Here is a 21,349-nt window from a genome sequence, read left to right on the forward strand (position 1 = left end):
CTAACTAATCGAGTATTTTTTTGAGTGAAGTGCTGGGCTAAAGGGCTTTTTAGTATTGGTGATATGTCTGTTCTATTGCTCAGTAGTTGTAGTACAGTGGGTATAGTAAGTATTCACACCCATGCAAACATTGACTAAAAAGAGGAATATAAAACGATCTTTTGAGAAATGATTGTAATGCCTTAATTTAAAATAAATGAGTAAAAATCAAACCGCTAAGGACACTAATTTTCTTTGTGATTGTATCGTAAATAGATAAATGTTCTTCCTTAAATACAGGGTGCATAAGTATTGGACCCCTATGTTAAATTCCCATAGGAGCAGGAGGATTTTTAATATGTTTTTATTTTTAAAAGCCAGCTATTTCATGGATCCAGGATATTATGCATCCTGATAAAGTTCCCTTGGCCTTTGGAATGAAAATAGCCCCACATCATCACATACCCTTCACCATAGCTAGAGATTGGCATGGTGCTTTTTCCAGTTAGCCTATTAGCCTGTTTGATGCTCATTGAGCTCAATGCAAATCAAACAGGCTAATAGGCATTTTTAATTAAGGCATTACAATCAATTCTCAAAAGATCATTTTATATTCCTCTTTTTAGTCAACTTTAGCATGGGTGTGAATACTTACTATACCCACTGTATGTCTTTGATATGTGTATATGCATACTGATATTTAAGTGCAGGAGGTAACTTTGTGCAGACTATTTGCATACAATCAGCTGTGTTTTCCTTGTGGTCCTTGAGACAGCTTAGTATGTGTTTGGCTGTGATGAGATAATTAGTGTTTTTAATTATTCAGTCAATAGGCACATTTGGGATGAGCTGCGGCTGACTTAGGCTGGCTTCATACATCAATGTGAGCTTGAAAGTCTTACCGGGAGGAGCGAAAGTTAGATGCAGCTGGTCCCGGACAGTCCTGCTGCAGTTTGCCTGACGCGACATCGCAAGAGACATCACGAGAGATATCGCGGAATTTTGTGTGCATTAAATACAGTATAACTTTATTCTTACTCATTAGAATGAGCATGATGACTGATTATATGATAGTTTAAACCACTGTTGTCATACAGTTAACAGGCCTTGTAGAACCTGATAATATAATAAATCCCCGATAATGTAATAAACCTGATAATGTAATAAAAAATTGCCCTTTAGTCCATTGAAAATGTAATACAACCTGATAATGTAATAAAGTGCATTTCCCAATAATGTAATAAACTTTTTACTGATAATTTAATAACGCATTGAATTAACAGGAGGTTATTACATTATCAGATTAGCCTTCATTTTGCAGGTCCTGATAATGTAATAACTCCCCAATATTGTAATAAATTAACAGCAGACCACCCGTAACTGGGGATCAAGTGGTGATACTGTGTAGGCAACTCTAGCTGGAGAGCTCTAGCGTCACCAACAGGTCAAATTTGAACAGGCATGAATGTTTATTTACTTTTTGACCTGTTCATCCATTTTTAACAAACAATGTATCACTGGAACCCTTGGGCCAAGCTGAATTCAATGTATATTTTATGTCTTTTTGATGGTTAATACCAACCATCATGACTTACAGTAATACTAACACACTCTATTTCTCTTCCCTTTCCCCTATACCTCACCTGTGAGGTAAACCATTACCAGCCATCAACCATCTCTGTGCCTGTCCCTCATCACACCTGAAGTCACATCCCTCTGACTGCCCTACCATCGCCATTGCCCTCGCCATCCCTATGACTGCCCTACCATCGCCTGCTGTAGTTTTTCCTTGCCCCTGTTACTCATGGGCTCTCTTTGAATGTCTAACACTCTGTAAAGCGCCATGAGACATGTGTAATGTATTGGCGCTCTATAAGCGACATTAAATTGAAATTGAAAATTTTTCAGCCATATTGGATTTTCTGCCATCTTTGATTTTATCAAAAACCTTTAACTGCCTTTTTCAATGGGGAGGGCTCCTGGGTGGGCTTGGGAATGATCTGGCAGAGTTTCAGGCTTGTAAACAGACTGTACTAGCGATCCCAACCGCTAGATGACAGCAGTGCCATTTGGATGATTAGTATCTGCCTATAGTGCACATGCAGAGACAGCATGCAGCATGCAACAAGCAAAGACACTGAAGATCGACCGCAGTGGATCTAGTTTGCACGCGATGCAAGGAATAAATGTGCTTACTTCTTACATCAAGGATGGAAAACACGTGAACGGTATGATCCATTTACATTGGATATTGCTATATAGACTAACAACAACTTTACTAGTGCTAGCTTGCTAAGTCTACCGTCCTGTTCAGTCTTTAGCGACCATCAGAGTCCCTAGCAACCTTGACGAGACTGACGAGAAAACAGTGCAATCGTGGTAGACATACTCCTGAATCGCTAACGTTAAAAAGTTGATTTTCACAAAAAGATCGTTTTCTCCATGTTTTGGTCAAAAACAGGTGTTTTTAGCAAAACTAACCCATGTTCTACTGACGATTACTAAAGAACGGAAAACGATAGAAACAAACCGTTTTTCCTGGTGAAAGAAGAGAGTCTATTCTTTCATTTGGTACCTTCAGTGTTTACATAGTCATAACGCTCACCGTTCGGTGGATCTTGAAAAAACAGTCAAAATGCTGTAAAACGTCTGGCAGTATGGAACGCTCTGCACTGAAAATCGCTGGCAGCCAATGAGTTAAAAGGCTTCTCGTCACAAATGTTGTCTAATCTTTCCGAAATGTTGCCCAGACTATCTTTAGACCATGACACACGAATGCATTCAACATCTTCTTGAAATTCAAAGGCTTTTAGCTGTGATGGCCAATAGAACTTGCCGTAGATGTCGCCAAACAGGAAGTAAGCCTATTTCTCAGCAACACTTTAACATATCTCAACCAAATTTCCCATATGTTTCAGGTTCCACAGAATTAGCAAGGATCTTATAATGCTTTCACTGGCATATACAAATCTATCAGGTTTTTATATGACGGTGAAATCATTATAAGATTCTTGCTAAATCTGTGGAACCTGAAACATAAAACATTGTAACCTGTAAGAACTATATAGTTCTTACAGGTTACAATGTTTTATGTTTCAGGTTCCACTGATCGTCATATTATGACATTGTATGAGGAAAACGAGAAAGGGGCCACTTTCAAGAGTGAATCATATAAGTTTTGTATATAAAACACATTACTGACATATAAGTTTTTTCTATATCTTTTCCATATGGGTTGGTATATAGACTCATGACATGATCCTGGGGACCTGGGGCCGTATTACAAAAACTTCCTAACTTGAAAATCCTATCTTATCTCAGTTTAGGAGGGCATTTAGGATCTTTGGTATTACAGAAGCAACTGTCCTAACTGCATTTAGGACAAAATCTGATCTTAACTTAAGATAGGAATTTGGCCATAACAGAACCATCCTGACTCAAGAATTTCTTAACTTAGGAATCCTAACTTAGGATGGCACAGGCCCTGTCCTAACTGCAAAATAACTGCCAAACTGCAACAGGCCTGTTGGGTTGCCTATGATAAGATGAGGAACATGACTGTTTGGGACACCATAAATATATTTCACTAAATAGGATAATTAAGTGAAAACAAGCAAAATAAAATGTATAAGCTATGTCTTTTCAAACATTTATAACATTTACAACAAATAAATAGGCCTATCAATTATAATAATAGAATAATAGACTATTATGTATTATTATTATTCATTAATATATTTTTGTATTTCATCTTTTTATCCAGCACATCAAATTAATCAATATCACTCTCTTTCTTTCTGTCTTTTATAGCCTATTGCTCCTTCCTAGCTTATTTTCTCTCTGATATTATGGTTTGTCCACCTTGAGCAACGAACTGTCAAAGAACACCGTCTTTGCAACCTTACATTCTAATCATAGATACAGGCAGTCTTGTTTACGTTCTAAGCATAGAAACAGGCATGACAGGACGATTGCCGATTTAAAAATCTGATTGACAGTTACAGTTAGGAATTCTTAAGTTAAGATAAGATAGGAGGTCTGAGATGAGATAGGACAGAGCCATGAGTTTAGGAACTGCTTCTGTAATAGGAAGATAGGATTTTTCCTTTCTTTGAAACTTAACTTAAGTTAGGACAAGCACTTAGGATATCTTTCTGTAATACGGCCCCTGGACCACTAGGGGGCTACATATTATGTCCAATCTTTATGCAGCTTGGCATATGATCTTCAGGCCAAGCTGAGCAAATGTGTCATGTGTCTTTAGACGTCAATTGCATTTTTCAATGGGGAGGGCTCATGGGTGAGCTTGGGAACGATCTGGCAGAGTTTCAGGCTTGTAAATAGACTGTACTAGCGATCCGAACCGCTAGATGACCGCAGTGCCATTTGGATGATTATCTGCCTGCAGAGTATCTGCCTGCAGAGTGCACATGTAGAGACATACAAGCTAACACACAGAAGATCGACCACAGTGGATCTAGTTTGCACGCGGTGCAGGGATTAAATATGCTTACTTCTTACATCAAGGATGGCAAACATGTGAACGGTATGATCCATTTACATTGGATATTGCTGTATAGACTAACAACAACTTTGCTAGTGCTAGCTTGCTAAGTCTACCGTCCTGTTCAGAGTCTATAGCGACCATCAGAGTCCCTAGCAACCTTGACGAGACTGACGAGATAACAGTGCAATCGTGGTTGAGATACTACTGAAACGCTAACGTTAAAAAGTAGATTTTCACAAAAAGATCGTTTTCTCCATTTTTTGGTCAGAAACGGGTGTTTTTAGCCAAACTAACCCATGTTCTACTGACGATTACTAAAGAACGGAAAACGATAGAAACAAACCGTTTTTTTCCTGGTGAGAGAAGAGAGTCTACTCTTTCATTTGGTACCTTCAGTGTTTACATAGTCATAACGCTCACCGTTCGGTGGATCTTGAAAAAACAGTCAAAATGCTGTAAAACACCTGGCAGTATGGAGTGCTCTGCACTGAAAATGGCTGGCAGCCAATGAGTTAAATATATATATCAAAACAGCTTGGCTGACACCCATCCAAATACGACGCCATGGCCGCAAAATAGGAAGTAAGGCCATTTCTCAGCTACCCTTTAACATATCATAATCAAACATGGTACATAGATTCATGAGATCATCTGATACCACAAAAAATGGTGACCTTTGACCTCTGGGGCACTGTATTTAAACTGTTTATTAGTGTGCTTGCTGCAAGCAAAGCACACTATTGTTATCCGTGCGTTTCATATTATTATTATCATCTTTATTAGTGTGCTTGCTGAAAGCAGCACACTATTGTTCTTCCTATTATTAGTGTGCTTGCTGCAAAGCAAAGCACACTATTGTTATCCGTGCGTTTCATATTATCCTTATTAGTGTGCTTGCTGCAAGCAAAGCACACTATTGTTATCCGTGCGTTTCATATTATTTATCTTAAGTCCAACTTTTGTCTCCCTATCTTGTCCTAGGGATTTGGAGCTAGAGACGCCATTCCACCTCTCACGCGTGCGTCCTGATGCGAGGATGGTGGCTTGTATACAGCTTTTTGATACGGCGTGTCATTCTCCCGTTATTCCAGTTTTTCCGGTCGATTTTTTCCCATAGGAATGAATGGAAAAGCGATTTTTGAGCGCTGATGCCCACACATTTTTCCACCTGTAGCCCAAACCGTAAGACATAAAGTCATGAAATTTGGTATGCTGGTAAAGGAGACTACCCTGATTGACACCACCAGGTTTCATGCTCGCCACTCTTAGTGCCCTATATGTGGAGAGTACCGCCAACTGTGTTTGGAACGTTCAGAGCAGTTCTGCCAAGGATTGGTTCAGAGGTGGTCACGTGTTTTATGGACGCCATTTTTACTACCAAAAGTACTTTTGACTAGAATGCTTTCTAATGCTTTCAGATGGCAGTGTTTGAGTATCGTTGGCATTAAGTCTTAATATCTTCACCATACAGCGACCCATTTTCTCACTGGAAACTTTTCTGATAACGTTAACATTATAACGTTTACGTCATAAGCATTTTTAGTGATAAGACTTGTTAAGACATTTGCAGCACGGATTTTGTTTCTAACTACCCGGAGAGATGCCACTTCTGGAGGAGCAGCGAATACATCATACATCGTTCGTCTTAACTTTGTCTAAAAGGAAAACGGTTGGAACAACTCTGGTAAATAAGGTTTTTCATCTCATACTGTTATCATTTATGGTCTTAATTTCCTTGCATTTTTGCGTTTTTGAAGCACTAAAGTGGCTATTAAGACAAGCAGCCAGTACGTAGTGTTGTGTCGTGTGTGTTTACTAATAGTGCTAGCTGCTACAGCTGCTTAGCAGGTAACATAGCGATCTGTAATCATTGATAAACTTGTTAGTTTTGCATTTTCTTTCTTGTCGAGCAAAATAAGACAACGTCTTGTTTGCCTATTTTAAGAGTGTCCTCCTGCTTGACTGAAATAGCTGGTCGGATAATTGCAGTTTGCAAGTTAGCTAGTCTTTCTATCAACGTTGTTAGAAACTTTACCAGTAGCCTAGGCACAGTATTGTCCAAATAAATCTGTTGAAATACACAGCATAGTTTGAAGATATATCGTTTGCTAGCTATCTGTCAAACTTGATAGGTGGTGTGCTAATCACAACATTATTAAGTGGTGTCAATACAGACTTCAGCTCAACACTGGTTTTGTAGGCTATACTTCAATCTGTCAATCTGTCAGCCCTCTAGTGAGTGTGCCATGCTTTATTGAATCATGGTTTAAGGTGATGAATTATGTCTGTATTATAAAACAAAGCAATATAGTAAATATTATGCTTCCTCTTTGTCTTTTTTGTTATTTTAGATGTAGGTAGAGAAGAGTCAGTGGCTGGTGAAGTAAGAGGGATACAGCTGTCTGCTGATTCAAGGTCCCTGCCCCGTCGCCTCAACATCCTCAAGATCCTGTAGGCTACTGCTGCTGCTCCTTGCTTCAGCACCTTTCCCCTGATGCCTGACACCCCTCATCACCAAATCAGCCCAGTCAACATGGACCCAACATGGACCCAAGTCTCCACCACAGTGTGCACAATACACTATACACAGACAGGGTATGTGATCGGTGTCAATATTGCATGCAGACAAATTGAAATTCCTTCCAAAGAACAAGTGCTTTCCTCAGCTGGATCAATTTAAGTCAAGATAAACAACAGCTTCCTTTCTTCATCGTGTTCTACCATTAACATTATTATGTTTATATTTTTGGTTAATTAAGGCACTTAGTTGCAGTTTCTCAGGTACACTTTGCTATGATGTCATTAGTAAAATTATTAGGAGGATGTAGCGTGTGTGGTGTTAAATGGTACTGCCTTGTATTATCCAAGTCTGAGGCTGAGAGAGGAGATTCACGGTCTGCTCCCTTTGTGTCCCATGTTTTGTGGGTGTGTGTGAGAGAGTGTGCGACAGATAAATGAGTGTGGTGTAGAAGCATACACATTTAATGACAACCTGTGCACATTTCAGATTTTTTAGAAGAGCAGTCCTTACTACAGTGGTAGAAATAGTGGTATTTTTTATGTACATCTACCCATTTAATGACAAGAGTTTCATTATTTTACATGCAGGACGAGAACAAAGGTACAATTGGTCTGAGGGGAGGACACCGCAGACAGCTGATCAACTCCATGTCATCTAATCAGGCCATGTAAAGGACCATGAAGGGATGGACTTGGTGGAGGACAACAATGTGACACCTGAAAAGAGCACATGGAGATCTCTCATCCTCATCCCTCATGCTTATATTGCATTTCATATAGGCCTAGATTCTGATGGTCTTGTAAATGTTTGTTACACAAGTCAGAAATTGTTGTCTTTGATTATTTAATTTGATTATAATAAATGGAAATATATTTTATTGAAAAATATTTTTGAAAACCTAGCAAGTTTGTGTTTTAGTATCAGAATGAGCTTGTATTGGCCAAGTATATCTACAAGGAATTTGACTGGCATTAGCTGTTGGAACAATTAGACATACAGTAGTATGCAGTCAGAAGATGCATACTAGAGCACCACAATATACATAAGGCACCTACCAATAGATTGAGTCCAAAATGTATTGCAAGAGATGTGCAAGAAGCATGTGATTTAGTCTGTAAAAGTTGAACTTATGGCCAAGGTGGTGGTGTCCAATTACAAAGTTCAGGAGAGTGATGGAAGTGGGAAAAATGTGATTATTGTCTGGCAGGTTTTGTGCATAGGGGTAAGTTATTATTTAACGGAAAAGTTTGAGGTCAAACTAATGGTGACCTCCATGTAGTTTTGTAATAATAATAACTTTATATAATAATAGCCTAACTTTATGATAATAATATAGGCTATATATTTTTTTAATAACATTTAAAAAAAAATGTTCAATTAAAACTATTTTCTTTTACTGTCCCAGAGTCTATTGAAACAACATACTTATTGATAAAAAAGAAAATAAATAGCATATTTTAGTCTTGCCTCATGCACGGTCGAAATACATTATGTCCGAATCTGGAGATCAGACATCAAATCTAACAGTGATTCAAAGAGTTGCTGCAACATAGGGATCGCTGGCTTAAGTAAGGTAAGATGTTATTCATTGTGCCCTAAACAGGCTTATTTCACCAAAATGAAGCTTTCAGCTTTCTCTTACTGCCAAGGTGTTTCCTCAGACTAATATCTAACTGCTGTAAGAAATTGGATAAACAAAGTTCGCCTCGTAGGCGTTTTCAGAGCTAGCTGGCTCCGACTAGGCAACGTTTATTACTATTTATCTGGTCTTTGCTAATTTTTTCAAAATGTATAATGCAGCGTATTTGCAACAGCATTAACATCTTAATGGATAGTGATGCACATTATAACATTTATAGGCTTGTTTATGAAGATGTTAAGCTATTTGTTTCAACATGTCATATTCGCCCTATTGACCATCATTGAGAAGAACGTCACTTCCGGTAGTAAAGATGGCGCCCATGATTTGAGTTGGCGATACTCTCCACATATAGGGCACTAGCCACTCTCACGCCCTAGCGCCACCAACTGGTCAAAGTTGGAAAACGCGTTAATGCCCGTAACGTTTGATCCGTATGGCCGATTTTGATAAAACTTATACCATTGGAATCCTCTGACTCAGCCGATTCCAACGCACCACATGCCGTCCATTTTCCGCCATGATTGACTTTGGACAAAATTCAAAATGACGGAAAATCCAAGTAAAACTACCCTGGCCGCATAGTTTATTCGATCGTCATGAAACTTTGCACGCGTGATCTACAGACCAAGGCGAATCAACCGCCTTGATTTTGCCTTCATACGTCCAAGCATTCACCTGTGACAACCAATTAAATTCAGCGAGCGAAGCCGCCAAACAGGAAGTGTGCCTATCTTGGAAATGCTGTGACGTATGAAAGCCATATTTGGTGGGATGACTTGAGACCCCATCCAAAGCACCCTCAATAAATTTGGTGTTATTTGGTCTGTCGATGGCTCTATAATTAGCAAAACCGTGTGTGTTGGTGAATGTACACTATTAATCGGAATAGCTCATCTTAAATTGCTTAGGTAATGCCAAAAGGACATTTCAGAGTGATTTAAGATACAATGTTGATATTTTAAACAAAAAAAAATCAAATGAAGGCCAATCTTGTTAAAGATACTGGAGTAATTGACACAGCACAATGTTGTAATGACACAGATTCATGCAGCTGATTAACATCATGACAGTATTCATCAACTTCTTCAATCTTTGATTCGACGACGGAGATCGTCCGCATTTCTACACTGAACGTGTGATATTTGGATTGTCCGCATCAGTTTCTCATCCTGAGACTGTTTAGTTCTTAGAGATGCCATGACCCCAAGGGGCAAGTATGGACTTACTCGCTGTTGAATGTACTTTGTGTTCATTTGCTATATATACTCGAAAATCACACAATGTTTCACTGTGACGGTGTGTTTTGGACGAGTGTATTGACCTGAGCATTCTGGGTAAATCACTCCCAAAGAATCATGTGACACCCTCACAAAGCCTGATTCTCTGCTAGTAAATCAATGTTGTTAGAAGGGCAAGGAGGACACCTAGTGGCGTAACTGGGTAGCGTAATACATTTTAGAAACGTGTGAGAAGTTATTAGTTGACGGCAAAGAAATTGTTCTCTACATTCAGAGCCTTGGACCTGACCTAGTTAGACTAGCTTGGGACTCGTGTTTGTGCGTGTGTTGCTGTTGTGTTGCTAACTAATGTTAGTCGGGGTTCTCTATGTGGAATATATGTAAGCCAGTGGTTTTCATATTAGCATTTGTCTAGCCTAACTGACCTAGTTAGACTAGCTTGGGACTCGTGTTTGAGCGTGTGTTGCTGGTGTGTTGCTAATGTTAGTCGGGGTTCTCTATGTGGAATATACAGTCATGGTTGAAATTGTTGGCACTCATGCTAAAGTTGACTCAAAAGAGGAATATCAAATCATCTTTTGGAAATTGATTTTAATGGCTTAAGTAATAAAATTAGGAAAAATCCAACCTTTAAGGACACCAATTTTCTTTGTGAATGAATAATGTATCATAAATAAATAAATGTTCTTCCCAAAATACTGGGGGCAAAAATATTGGCACCCCTATGTAACCCTATGGGAATTTAACACATAGGGTTAACATAGGGGCAGGCAGGTTTTTTATTTTTAAAGGCCATGTATTTCATTGATCTACAGATGGTACGGGTTGAGAATGCTCCTTTCTTTCCCGCACATCGGGACTCCCGAAGCATCGGGAAAACTGCAACCGCAAGGGGGCAACATAGACCGCCCTAATAATATGAAGGTTCGGCTCATGGAAAAACCCGAGGACACCGCGCTGGTGACAAGCGGAGAAAAGAGACATGACGCTCGGCATGTTAGATTGCAGTTGCAGAGTTTTCGAATGTTTACAGCCTACCTCACAGCTCTCTCACTCGACGTAGCCTATAACTCAGTCAGTCCAGCAGAGATGCCAGAGCAACGTTTTGGTCAATGGAGAGGGAGAGGAATGCTCCGCATATCCGTCTCATTTAATCATTAAAATGAAAGTGATGACTGGCGAAATTAATCAAACGACGTTTCAATAAACCATTGTTGAAATGAATGAAACTGGTTTTAGAAACCTATAGGCCTATCAGAAGGAAATAGCCTTCAATTCAACCTGAAATAGGCTACTCGAAAGGCAACCTTAGATTAATTCATGAATTCATTAGGCTACGGTTACAAGACCGCATTTCCGTGAATAGGCTATTATTGTCAATGTCAAGGCGAAGACGAAAGAGATGGACAAGATGGACATTTTGGCTACATTTACATGCTAGGAATACTTAGAAATGTGTAGGCTATAGGCTATTTTAAAACGGAGGCATGTTCATTTTAACCGGCGACGCTGGGTAGCCTACATGTACCCAGCACTTGTTATCACAGATTTTGTCCCCACCACTTTTGACGACTGAAAATAAAATGTATTTAACAGAAATCTCTTTAATACATGCCTATGCTTGTCACTTTACTTATAAACGTAGGCTACATGCATGGAGAAGATCGCGCATTTTGTAACATTGTAACAATGGATGGTCAGATATGCGATAGGGCAGTGAGGGTGATTCATTGTAACCATCGACTAGGAGGCCTAGCTCCGCAATATAAGTTTCTAGCAACGTATGTATCGTATGCATGTTCATGTTGATTCAGAGATAGGCATAGACTACCATAGGCTGCTGGGCGTCAAGCTATATGACAGCATTGTATCATGTGGTGAATTAATAACTAACGTCAGTTTAACATGTCAGAACTTTTGATCGGCGTTTCAAGTCCATCACGCGAATAAAGCACAATGGTGTCAACAATCGAGCTGTGGCGCAACTGGTTGGAGCATGTGCAGGGTACGCGAGCGATCGGGGTTCGAAACCCACTCGAAGAACCTGTCCGGAACTCATCAAGAGTAAAATTATAGTTTTATTAAAAAATGAAAGATTTTCTGTTTTGCGATTTTTTTTATGTTTGCGATGTCTGCTGAAAAGAAAAGTTAATAGCCTATGTGAATTCGTGGTTCAGCGCACACTCACGCACATTTTTACATTGACATAGTGTCGGGCTCAGGTGTCTGTCGAGAGAGAAGAGGGAGAGGCAGTCGTCCTCAGTGCCACATAGGTAGGCTATAATGTAGTGAACTGGTTAGACGAGTGTGGGGGAGGGGGCATGATCGCACAAGACAATTGCTCTTCATGAAATGGATCTCACATACGGCTGTCGATTTTTAAATGTAGCCTAGGCCTACTACACCACTTGCGAAATCGGACGTGGCACATAACCTAATTATTAGGCTACTGGATTTAATATAGCAAATCCATGGACTTTGTTCATCCTATATATACAATAAGTATAAAATCCGACAATCCAAAACGATAACGAGATCTCCCAGAAACGAAAAACAAGTTTGTTGAGTAGCCTAGTCCTTCCAACAATCTCAGCTTTTGCGTTTGATAGATAAAAGGCATCCTGTCCTGCTGTATTCCAATGAGAAAAAAAAACATCCAAGGTATAGGGTCACGGTAATGCAGAATGCATGAATCTCTCTCTCTCTCTTTCTCTCTCTCTCTCTGTGATGGCCACAGCCACACATGGTAACACAAACCCGCACTTTACAAATGCACATTATTAGTTTCCTTTAGTACATCATGAGTTTGCTGCACATTTTATTGTTTGCAGTCACATGTGCTACTCTATTCAGATAACTCACTCTACACTTTGTTTCATTTATTTACTTCATTAGTTTTCGTACTTTAGCCTTACATTGTTTTATATGGGTGCACACATAACACTGTAAGGTTATATCATTGGTTTGTCATTAATCATATGTTTCCTTTGTTTGAGTTACCTGGGCTGAGCGTTGGGGGCGTTCCCTTCCTGGTGGGGCAAAGGCGTGGCTGAGGGCTGAGAGGACCTAAGTCTCGGGGGCGACGAATTAGGCCGTACCACGACTGCGGTGTGCCCGAGGGGGGATTTGGCCTTAGTTTCTTTGCTCTGTTTTATGATTTAAGTCTATGTATTGAGTTTATCCCCTTTTTGTGTCTTTTGGTTTGGCCAAGCCGATATATATGTTCTCTTTTGTTTCATTGTGGCAAGTCAGTTTTTTGTCCACGTTATGTCACGTCAGTTGCGTCATTATGCTTTTGGGTGACTGCTTTCATAGGCCTAGTCTTCAGTTATGGCCTTAGTCAATGTTTGATTGCTTTTTTGGGTAATAAAAGCCCTCCATTTTGAACCAAACCTCCTTGTGTCCTTGCCTCACTGGTCGGTCCCTTACAATTGGTGGCAGCGGTGGGATTTTCCAGTGACGGACACAGGAGTTTTTTTTCTCCCCCTTTTTTCTTAAAAACTCCCCCAACACAAGAAAAATGAATCGTGCCGGAAGGACAAGAACAAAAGAACAAGAAGCAAGTACAAGCCGAGCAGCCCAGGAAAAGTCAGCAGATGGCGATGTGGGAAGACCTGAAGAACCGGGACCGGATGACATCGAAGATGGAGGAAGTGAGACAACCCTTGCAGACCTGGCAGCCATTCTCCGCAGGAGGCCCGGGATGAGAAGCAGAGGGAAACCGCAGCAAGACAAGAGCAAAGGTTTAAAGGACTTCAACACCAGTTTCAGATGCTGCAGTTAGAGGTACAAGCTCGAACATCTCCATTGCCAGATCCTCTACCACCAGACTCCGATCCAGATCTCGAGACTCCTCCCAGCAGACCACACTCACCAGGTCAGGTTCACCCACGTCATGGACCTAAATTGGAAAAACTGTCTGAAAATGATGATATTGAGCATTTTCTTATCACTTATGAACGTATTGCTGTAGCTTGCCGATGGCCAAAAGTAGATTGGGTTTTTCACTTGATGCCTCTGTTAACGGGTAAAGCGAGAAGTGCTTATGTGCATATGGACACTGATGACTCTCTTGAATATGACAAAGTTAAAACTGCTATTCTCTCCAAATATGACATTAACCCTGAGGCCTATAGGCAAAGATTCCGCTCCCTAGAGGTGAATCCTGATGAAAGCCCCAAGGAGTTGTATGTGAGGCTCAAGGAGCTCTATGGAAAGTGGATACAGCCAAAAGGTAAAACGATTCATGATGTGGGTGAAATGATCATATTGGAGCAATATTTGAGAATGGTGTCCCCTGAGCTTCAGGTCTGGATCAAAGAGCACGACCCTGCTTCAGCAACGGAGGCTGCTAAGCTGGCGGATGTCTTCGTGGCGGCACGAATAAAGGGGCAGCCGTGGAGCCACGACTCATGGAACACAACAAGAGACAGCCGTAAAATCACCCCGCAGCACTACCTGAAACCAGAGGCCAGTGGGGGTAAGCCGTTCATAGGGGAGAGTCGATTCCTGCCCAAACCACAAAAGCCAGCCGGTAAGATGCCTATATGTTATCTATGTGGAGTAGAAGGCCACACCAAGCCTATGTGTCCTAAAAACACAGCAAGGTCAAATAATATGTGTGTAGTGCCACGACCTGGTGTAGATTCAGTTCACGTTAAAGATGAAGACGCCAAGATGATTGAGGTGGAAGTAAACGGGGCTGCTCTGAGAGCCTTAATTGATACTGGGAGTGGGCAGACGCTTGTACACAGGAAATTTGTGCCGTCTTATATTATCAGTAGCAAAAACGCTGTGCCCATTTGCTGTGTGCACGGAGACGAGAAGTTCTATTCCACAGCTGAGATGTACGTTAAAGTGGAAGATCAAACCTATCTGTTGAATGTTGTAGTTGCCGATAACTTGCCCTACCCTGTCGTATTAGGCCGAGACCTCCCAGTGTTGCTTGATCTGTTGGAGCCAAATAAGAACCTGAAATGTTGTGCTGCTGTCACTAGAGGACAAGCTAAGAAGCCTAACGAGCACCAGGAGATTCCCAGCACCCTGCCATTTTATAACTATGAGTTGGAGACAAAACCCGGGAAGTCTCGTAAGACGCGTAGACAGAGAAGACGGGAAAAATTTCTTCATACAGTGGTGAAAGTTCCAACTAATGCCGAACCTGAGTCGCCTCTAGGGTTTCAGATGCCAGTCGATATCATTGACATGCAGACAGCTGATAATTCCTTAGCCCCTCTTTTTCAGAATGCCAGGGAGGAGGAACAAGGAGCTGATCCAGATGGGAACAAGACATACTCCAGAAGGGTATCCTCTATCGCCAGCAGGGGTCAGTGTTGCAGCTTGTAGTCCCCCAAGCAGCTAGAGACATCATATTGCAGCTGGGGCATGCAGTTCCCTGGGCTGGCCACCTAGGTAGGCACAAGACTACAGCCCGCATACAGCGCCATTTTCACTGGCCCGGGCTGCGCAGAGATGTTGAACAGTTCTGTAGAAGTTGTCCAGAATGTCAAATAACATCTGCTAGTCTACCATCCAGAGCTCCACTTCAACCACTCCCCATTATCAGCACCCCATTTGAACGCCTTGGAATGGACATAGTCGGTCCTGTAGAGAGAAGTAAAACCGGGAACCGTTACATGCTGGTCATAACAGACTATGCGACCAAGTACCCGGAGGTTTTTCCATTGAAGTCTATAAAAGCAAGATCAGTTGCCTTTTGTCTGGTACAGTTCTTCTCTAGAATGGGGTTTCCTAAGGAAATTCTCACTGACCAGGGAACCAACTTCATGTCAACACTCTTAAAGCAGGTCTATCAATTGCTGGGAATCAGGAGCCTGAGAACCACGCCATACCATCCACAAACCGATGGGCTGACGGAGCGCTTCAACAAGACCCTGAAGCAGATGCTAAGGAAGTTCATCAGCAGCAGTGGTACAGATTGGGACCTCTGGCTGCCATATCTCTTATTTGCATATCGTGAAGTGCCCCAGGCCTCGACCGGTTTCTCTCCTTTCGAACTCCTCTATGGGCATGAAGTCCGAGGGCCTCTGTCTTTATTGAGGGAGATCTGGGAGGGTGACCAGGGAAGAGAGAAGGCTGTTAATGTTGTGTCTTATGTTGTACAGATGAGGGATCGTTTACAGAAGATGAGTGAGCTTGCCCAGGCACATATGGCGGAGGCCCAGCAGCAACAGAAGGGTTGGTACGACCAGAAAGCCCGCCAAAGATCCTTCAGCCCCGGCCAGAAGGTGTTGGTGCTCCTCCCAAGCAGTGACAGCAAGCTGCTAGCGAGATGGCAAGGCCCATTCAAGGTGCAGAAGAGACTTGGGCCGGCCACATATCAGATCTCAACTCCAGGTCAGTCACGCCACAGCAGGGTGTTGCACGTAAACCTCCTGAAGGAGTGGGTGCAGCAACCTGAAAAGAGCCCAGAGGTAATGCTGGTTAGAAGTATACCAGAAGAAGAGGAGGTAGATGAGCAGTTCTTACCCCCTGCTGGTGATCCGGTGAACTTCAATCTTAGCCACCTCCCAGAGGGTCGACAGCTTCAGGTGAGGGAGATCTGCAGTCCTGAGGTGTTCCAGGAGAGTCCAGGGAGGACCGATCTGGTTGTCCATGATATCGTGCTTAAAGAAGGTGCGTCTCCAAAACGTCTCAGTTACAGGATCCCAGAACGCCTGCTGACGGCACTGAAGGGGGAGGTGGATGTCATGCTCTCTCAGGGCGTCATAGAGTCTTCCAGAAGTGAATGGTGCAACCCAGTAGTCCTTGTGCCGAAAAAAGATGGCAGCATAAGATTTTGCATCGACTTCAGGTATCTCAACTCTGTTTCCCAATTCGATTCCTATCCGACACCCAGAATTGATGACCTGTTAGAGCGTTTAGGAAAAGCAAAATTCTTGACTACCATAGATCTTTGTAAGGGCTACTGGCAGGTCCCTCTGACTCAGCGGTCCAGAGAGCTAACAGCTTTCCGGACTCCATGGGGGCTGTTTCAGTTCGCTGTACTTCCATTCGGGCTTCATGGGGCCGCCGCGAGTTTTCAGAGGTTAATGGACCAAGTGCTCTGTGATTTCTCTGATTTTGCAGCTGCATATTTAGATGACATAATTCTTCACAGTGATAGCTGGGACCAGCACCTGGAACATCTGAGCCTCGTCTTGGGTCGTCTCCGCTCTGCTGGGCTGACAGTCAATCCGTCCAAGTGCACCTTTGCAGCATCCGAGGCGGAGTACCTGGGCCATACAGTGGGGAATGGAGCAATACGACCACAGGTCAGTAAGGTCCAAGCCGTCGAGTCATGCCCTTTACCACAGACAAGGAAGCAGCTCCGCTCTTTTCTTGGCATGGCTGGCTTCTACCATCGCTTCATCCCTCAGTTCTCCACAAGGGCGGCGCTTCTTACTGACATGACTGGTACCCGGAACCCGAATCAGATCCAATGGACGGAGGAAGCAGTAGCAGCGTTTCATGATCTACGGCAGTCTCTGAGTAAGCAGCCGGTTTTGTTTAGTCCTGACTTCAACGGTGCATTTATCTTGCAGACCGATGCTTCCGACAGGGGCTTGGGAGCCGTGCTTCTCCAGGGACCCCCGGAGGACCGCCATCCAGTCGCCTACATTAGTAGGAAGTTGTTTCCCCGGGAGGTCCGGTACTCAACAATAGAAAAGGAGGCGCTGGCTATCAAGTGGGCCCTTGATTCTTTACGCTATTATCTCCTGGGTAGGGAGTTCACGCTGGAGACGGATCACAAGGCGCTCCAGTGGATGGAGAGGATGAAGGATACCAATGGGAGAATCACCCGGTGGTACCTGGCCCTCCAACCGTACTGTTTCAGCATCCGGCACATCCCTGGCAAGGAGAACCTGACAGCTGACTACCTCTCTCGCAGTACCAGCGAGAGTCCTGAAGGGGGGGGGTGTGTGATGGCCACAGCCACACATGGTAACACAAACCCGCACTTTACAAATGCACATTATTAGTTTCCTTTAGTACATCATGAGTTTGCTGCACATTTTATTGTTTGCAGTCACATGTGCTACTCTATTCAGATAACTCACTCTACACTTTGTTTCATTTATTTACTTAATTAGTTTTCGTACTTTAGCCTTACATTGTTTTATATGGGTGCACACATAACACTGTAAGGTTATATCATTGGTTTGTCATTAATCATATGTTTCCTTTGTTTGAGTTACCTGGGCTGAGCGTTGGGGGCGTTCCCTTCCTGGTGGGGCAAAGGCGTGGCTGAGGGCTGAGAGGACCTAAGTCTCGGGGGCGACAAATTAGGCCGTACCACGACTGCGGTGTGCCCGAGGGGGGATTTGGCCTTAGTTTCTTTGCTCTGTGTTATGATTTAAGTCTATGTATTGAGTTTATCCCCTTTTTGTGTCTTTTGGTTTGGCCAAGCCGATATATATGTTCTCTTTTGTTTCATTGTGGCAAGTCAGTTTTTTGTCCACGTTATGTCACGTCAGTTGCGTCATTATGCTTTTGGGTGACTGCTTTCATAGGCCTAGTCTTCAGTTATGGCCTTAGTCAATGTTTGATCGCTTTTTTGGGTAATAAAAGCCCTCCATTTTGAACCAAACCTCCTTGTGTCCTTGCCTCACTGGTCGGTCCCTTACACTCTCTCTCTATATATATAGACCTGGCTTTTTACCAAATGGCGAACCTCGAAAATTATTTAGGATATAGAGCCGTGTCCATTACGCACTACAGTTATTTTTTAGGCTATTGTTTTATTTGAGTGTTGTTGTCTACCATTGAACTCAATGCAAATCAAACAAGCTAATAGGCTAACTGAAGAAAACTGAACAAAACACCATGCCTACCTCTAGGTATGGTGAAGGGTGTGTGATGATGTGGGTACATTTTAGTTCTAAAGACCAAGGGAACTTTATCAGGATGCATAGTATCCTGGATCCATGAAATAAGTGGCCTTTAAAAATAAAAAACAGCCTAACCCTATGTGTTAAATTCCCATAGGGTTACATAGGGGTGTCAATATTTTTGCCCCCAGTATTTTGGGAAGAACATTTATTTATTTATTATACATTATTCATTCACAAAGAAAATTGGTGTGTCCTTAAAGGTTGGATTTTTCCTAATTTTATTACTTAAGCCATTAAAATCAATTTCCAAAAGATGATTTTATATTCCTCTTTTTAGTCAACTTTAGCATGGGGTGCCAACAATTTCAACCATGACTGTATGTAAGCCAGTGGTTCCCAAACTTTTCTGGTTCACGGCATCCCTGAACATATCCACATCCATGGCACCCCTATTTTTTACTTTTTACTCTCAACCTCCTTTGTGTCATATTTGTGCTTCATGCATCTTTTAACTTTGAGATATGTTGGATACCCATTTCATTGCAGAGGATAGGCTAATTGTGTTTGAAGGGGACGTGACTTAACATAGGCTATAATGAACTATTTTAACGACTTGATTCAAAACAAGGTCGGGGGCATCGTTTTTTTTACAGTTAAGAGTTTTCCGATACAACACTCAATGCGTCGCTACCATGGCAGGATTTTTCTGCTTGGCTTTCGTTATGAAGCCTTTGACTTGACCTGTCATTGATGCTGCCCCGTCAGTGCAAACTACACATATCCCTGCTAACTTAACTGGAAAGCTATACCGGACGCGTAACTGAAGCGTTCCGTTCGAGACGCGTACAATTCATTTTAGAAGACTGGTCTATTTCCCGTCTTTATCCCACATCTTGTAGCTACTTTAATAGTGGAAGCTAATTCAACACTTCAGTTCTGCACCTGATGTAGCTCTCCTGTACGCTCATGGCTTGTAAAGCAGGCAACAATTCTGTTACCCTGAACATCTCATCTCCGGTCTTAGCATTGTCCAGTTCTTTACCAAATAAAATGTTCTGAAATCTCATTATCCACGTATCTCACGTTAGCGATCAGCTGGCAAGGCCAACTGGCCAGTGGAGTTTTCCCATCTCTTATGCAGCATCTGGCCCTAGCATCACTTTAACCATTTGCAGGCTGGAATGAGGGACTGTTAAATTGTGTGGCTTTTTAAATTTAGCAAGCAAATCTGAAAAACGAGCCACACGCTTGATAGAAAGCATAGGTTCAGCATTCAGTGTCGTTGTTCTGGTGTGGCACATTCCGAGGTTCATGTGTAAGCGAATGCACTCTCTTTAAAAACATATCCATTGCGTGTACCTGCATTCTGTCGTCTGCTGTCAATACAGAACAACAAACAAACAAACTTAATGTTAACAAAGTTGTTAACATTACGCCCTGAAATACAGTAAACTAGCCTATTGTTGTTTGTGCTGCAAAGAAAACTTTAATTTATATAATTGCAATATAATTATTATGGCCAAATTTTTTTTTATGAAATGAACAAGGCCTGGACCATTATGGTAGACAGTGAGTCCAGCAAATTGAGAACCTAGGATCCTGTTTATGTTTATGAATGTGACTCAGGGATGGAAATTAACTTTTTTGTCCACCAGCCACTGTGGCAGGTAGATTTTAAAATCTACCAGCCACTCAACATTTGTACCAGCCAACATATATTCAACCGTTCCATACATTATACTGCCAAGTAGAGATGTAACGGTATGAAAATTTAACCCCACGGTTAGTGACCAAAATGATCACGGTTTTCAATATTATCGCAGTATTGTGTTCAATAAGAAAGCACTGAGGCATACACAAGCTGAAATAGTTTTTAAAAAGTGTGACTGTGTCTATTACATTACAAAAATATAGGCAAAAGCTTATTGCCTTAAGCTGGATACAGATCATCCAGAGCAGTGGCAATCCTAGTCTCTGCTCAACCTTGCTCAGAAAATGGCTTGTCCTGTTTCTATTTCATATTAATATGAATTCATACACTTTATATATTTTGTTAACAATTTATAGCATATGCATAATTACTCAAAATATTCAGTAATTTGAATATTTTGATTACACTTGTCTTAAATGATATTACAGAGGTGGTGTGTAGGTCTAATTGAGCGCCTGTCACTTTAAGAAGTACGTGAACATAATTAGGTTTCATTCGGTTTTGGGAAAATCACGCATAGTTCAAGGATAGGCTACATGTTTTCATTAAATAATGTGAATGTTCAAAAAAACTAAGAAGGTAAGGAAAATATTTCTGGCGTCATAGAAAAGATAAGTGTCTTGCAATGTTAACTTCTATGATTTAGTTAGGTTACCGTGGTAGCCAATGGCATTGTGAGTTGTCCCATTCACTTTTTCCTTGGTCATGTTTAATTGGCTGGGTGCTTAACTTAGGTACCATGACTCGGAGTTTGGCATATCTGTTATATATATCCTATGTATTTCCTACCTAAACGTATTAACTGGTAGCCTCGTTGTAAATGTATACAGTCAATGGTTGTAGGCTATCTAGCTGCCACGTTAACTGGAAGAGCTTGGCTCTTATACTGACGCAATGATGAGAGCCAACATTCTAAG

General features: G+C 41.7%; 1 long non-coding RNA gene across 1 annotated transcript; it reads left to right on the plus strand.

Annotated features, from left to right (window-relative positions):
- The first annotated feature begins 5,820 nt into the window (after positions 1-5,820).
- On the plus strand, positions 5,821-7,894 carry LOC134079686 (uncharacterized). Its single transcript, XR_009939118.1, has 3 exons — positions 5,821-6,170; positions 6,838-7,081; positions 7,595-7,894. It is a non-coding gene; the product is annotated as an uncharacterized LOC134079686 (long non-coding RNA).
- Positions 7,895-21,349: the final 13,455 nt, after the last annotated feature.

The sequence above is a fragment of the Sardina pilchardus genome, chromosome 5 (genome assembly GCF_963854185.1).
Source record: "Sardina pilchardus chromosome 5, fSarPil1.1, whole genome shotgun sequence".
Lineage (NCBI taxonomy): Eukaryota > Metazoa > Chordata > Actinopteri > Clupeiformes > Clupeidae > Sardina > Sardina pilchardus.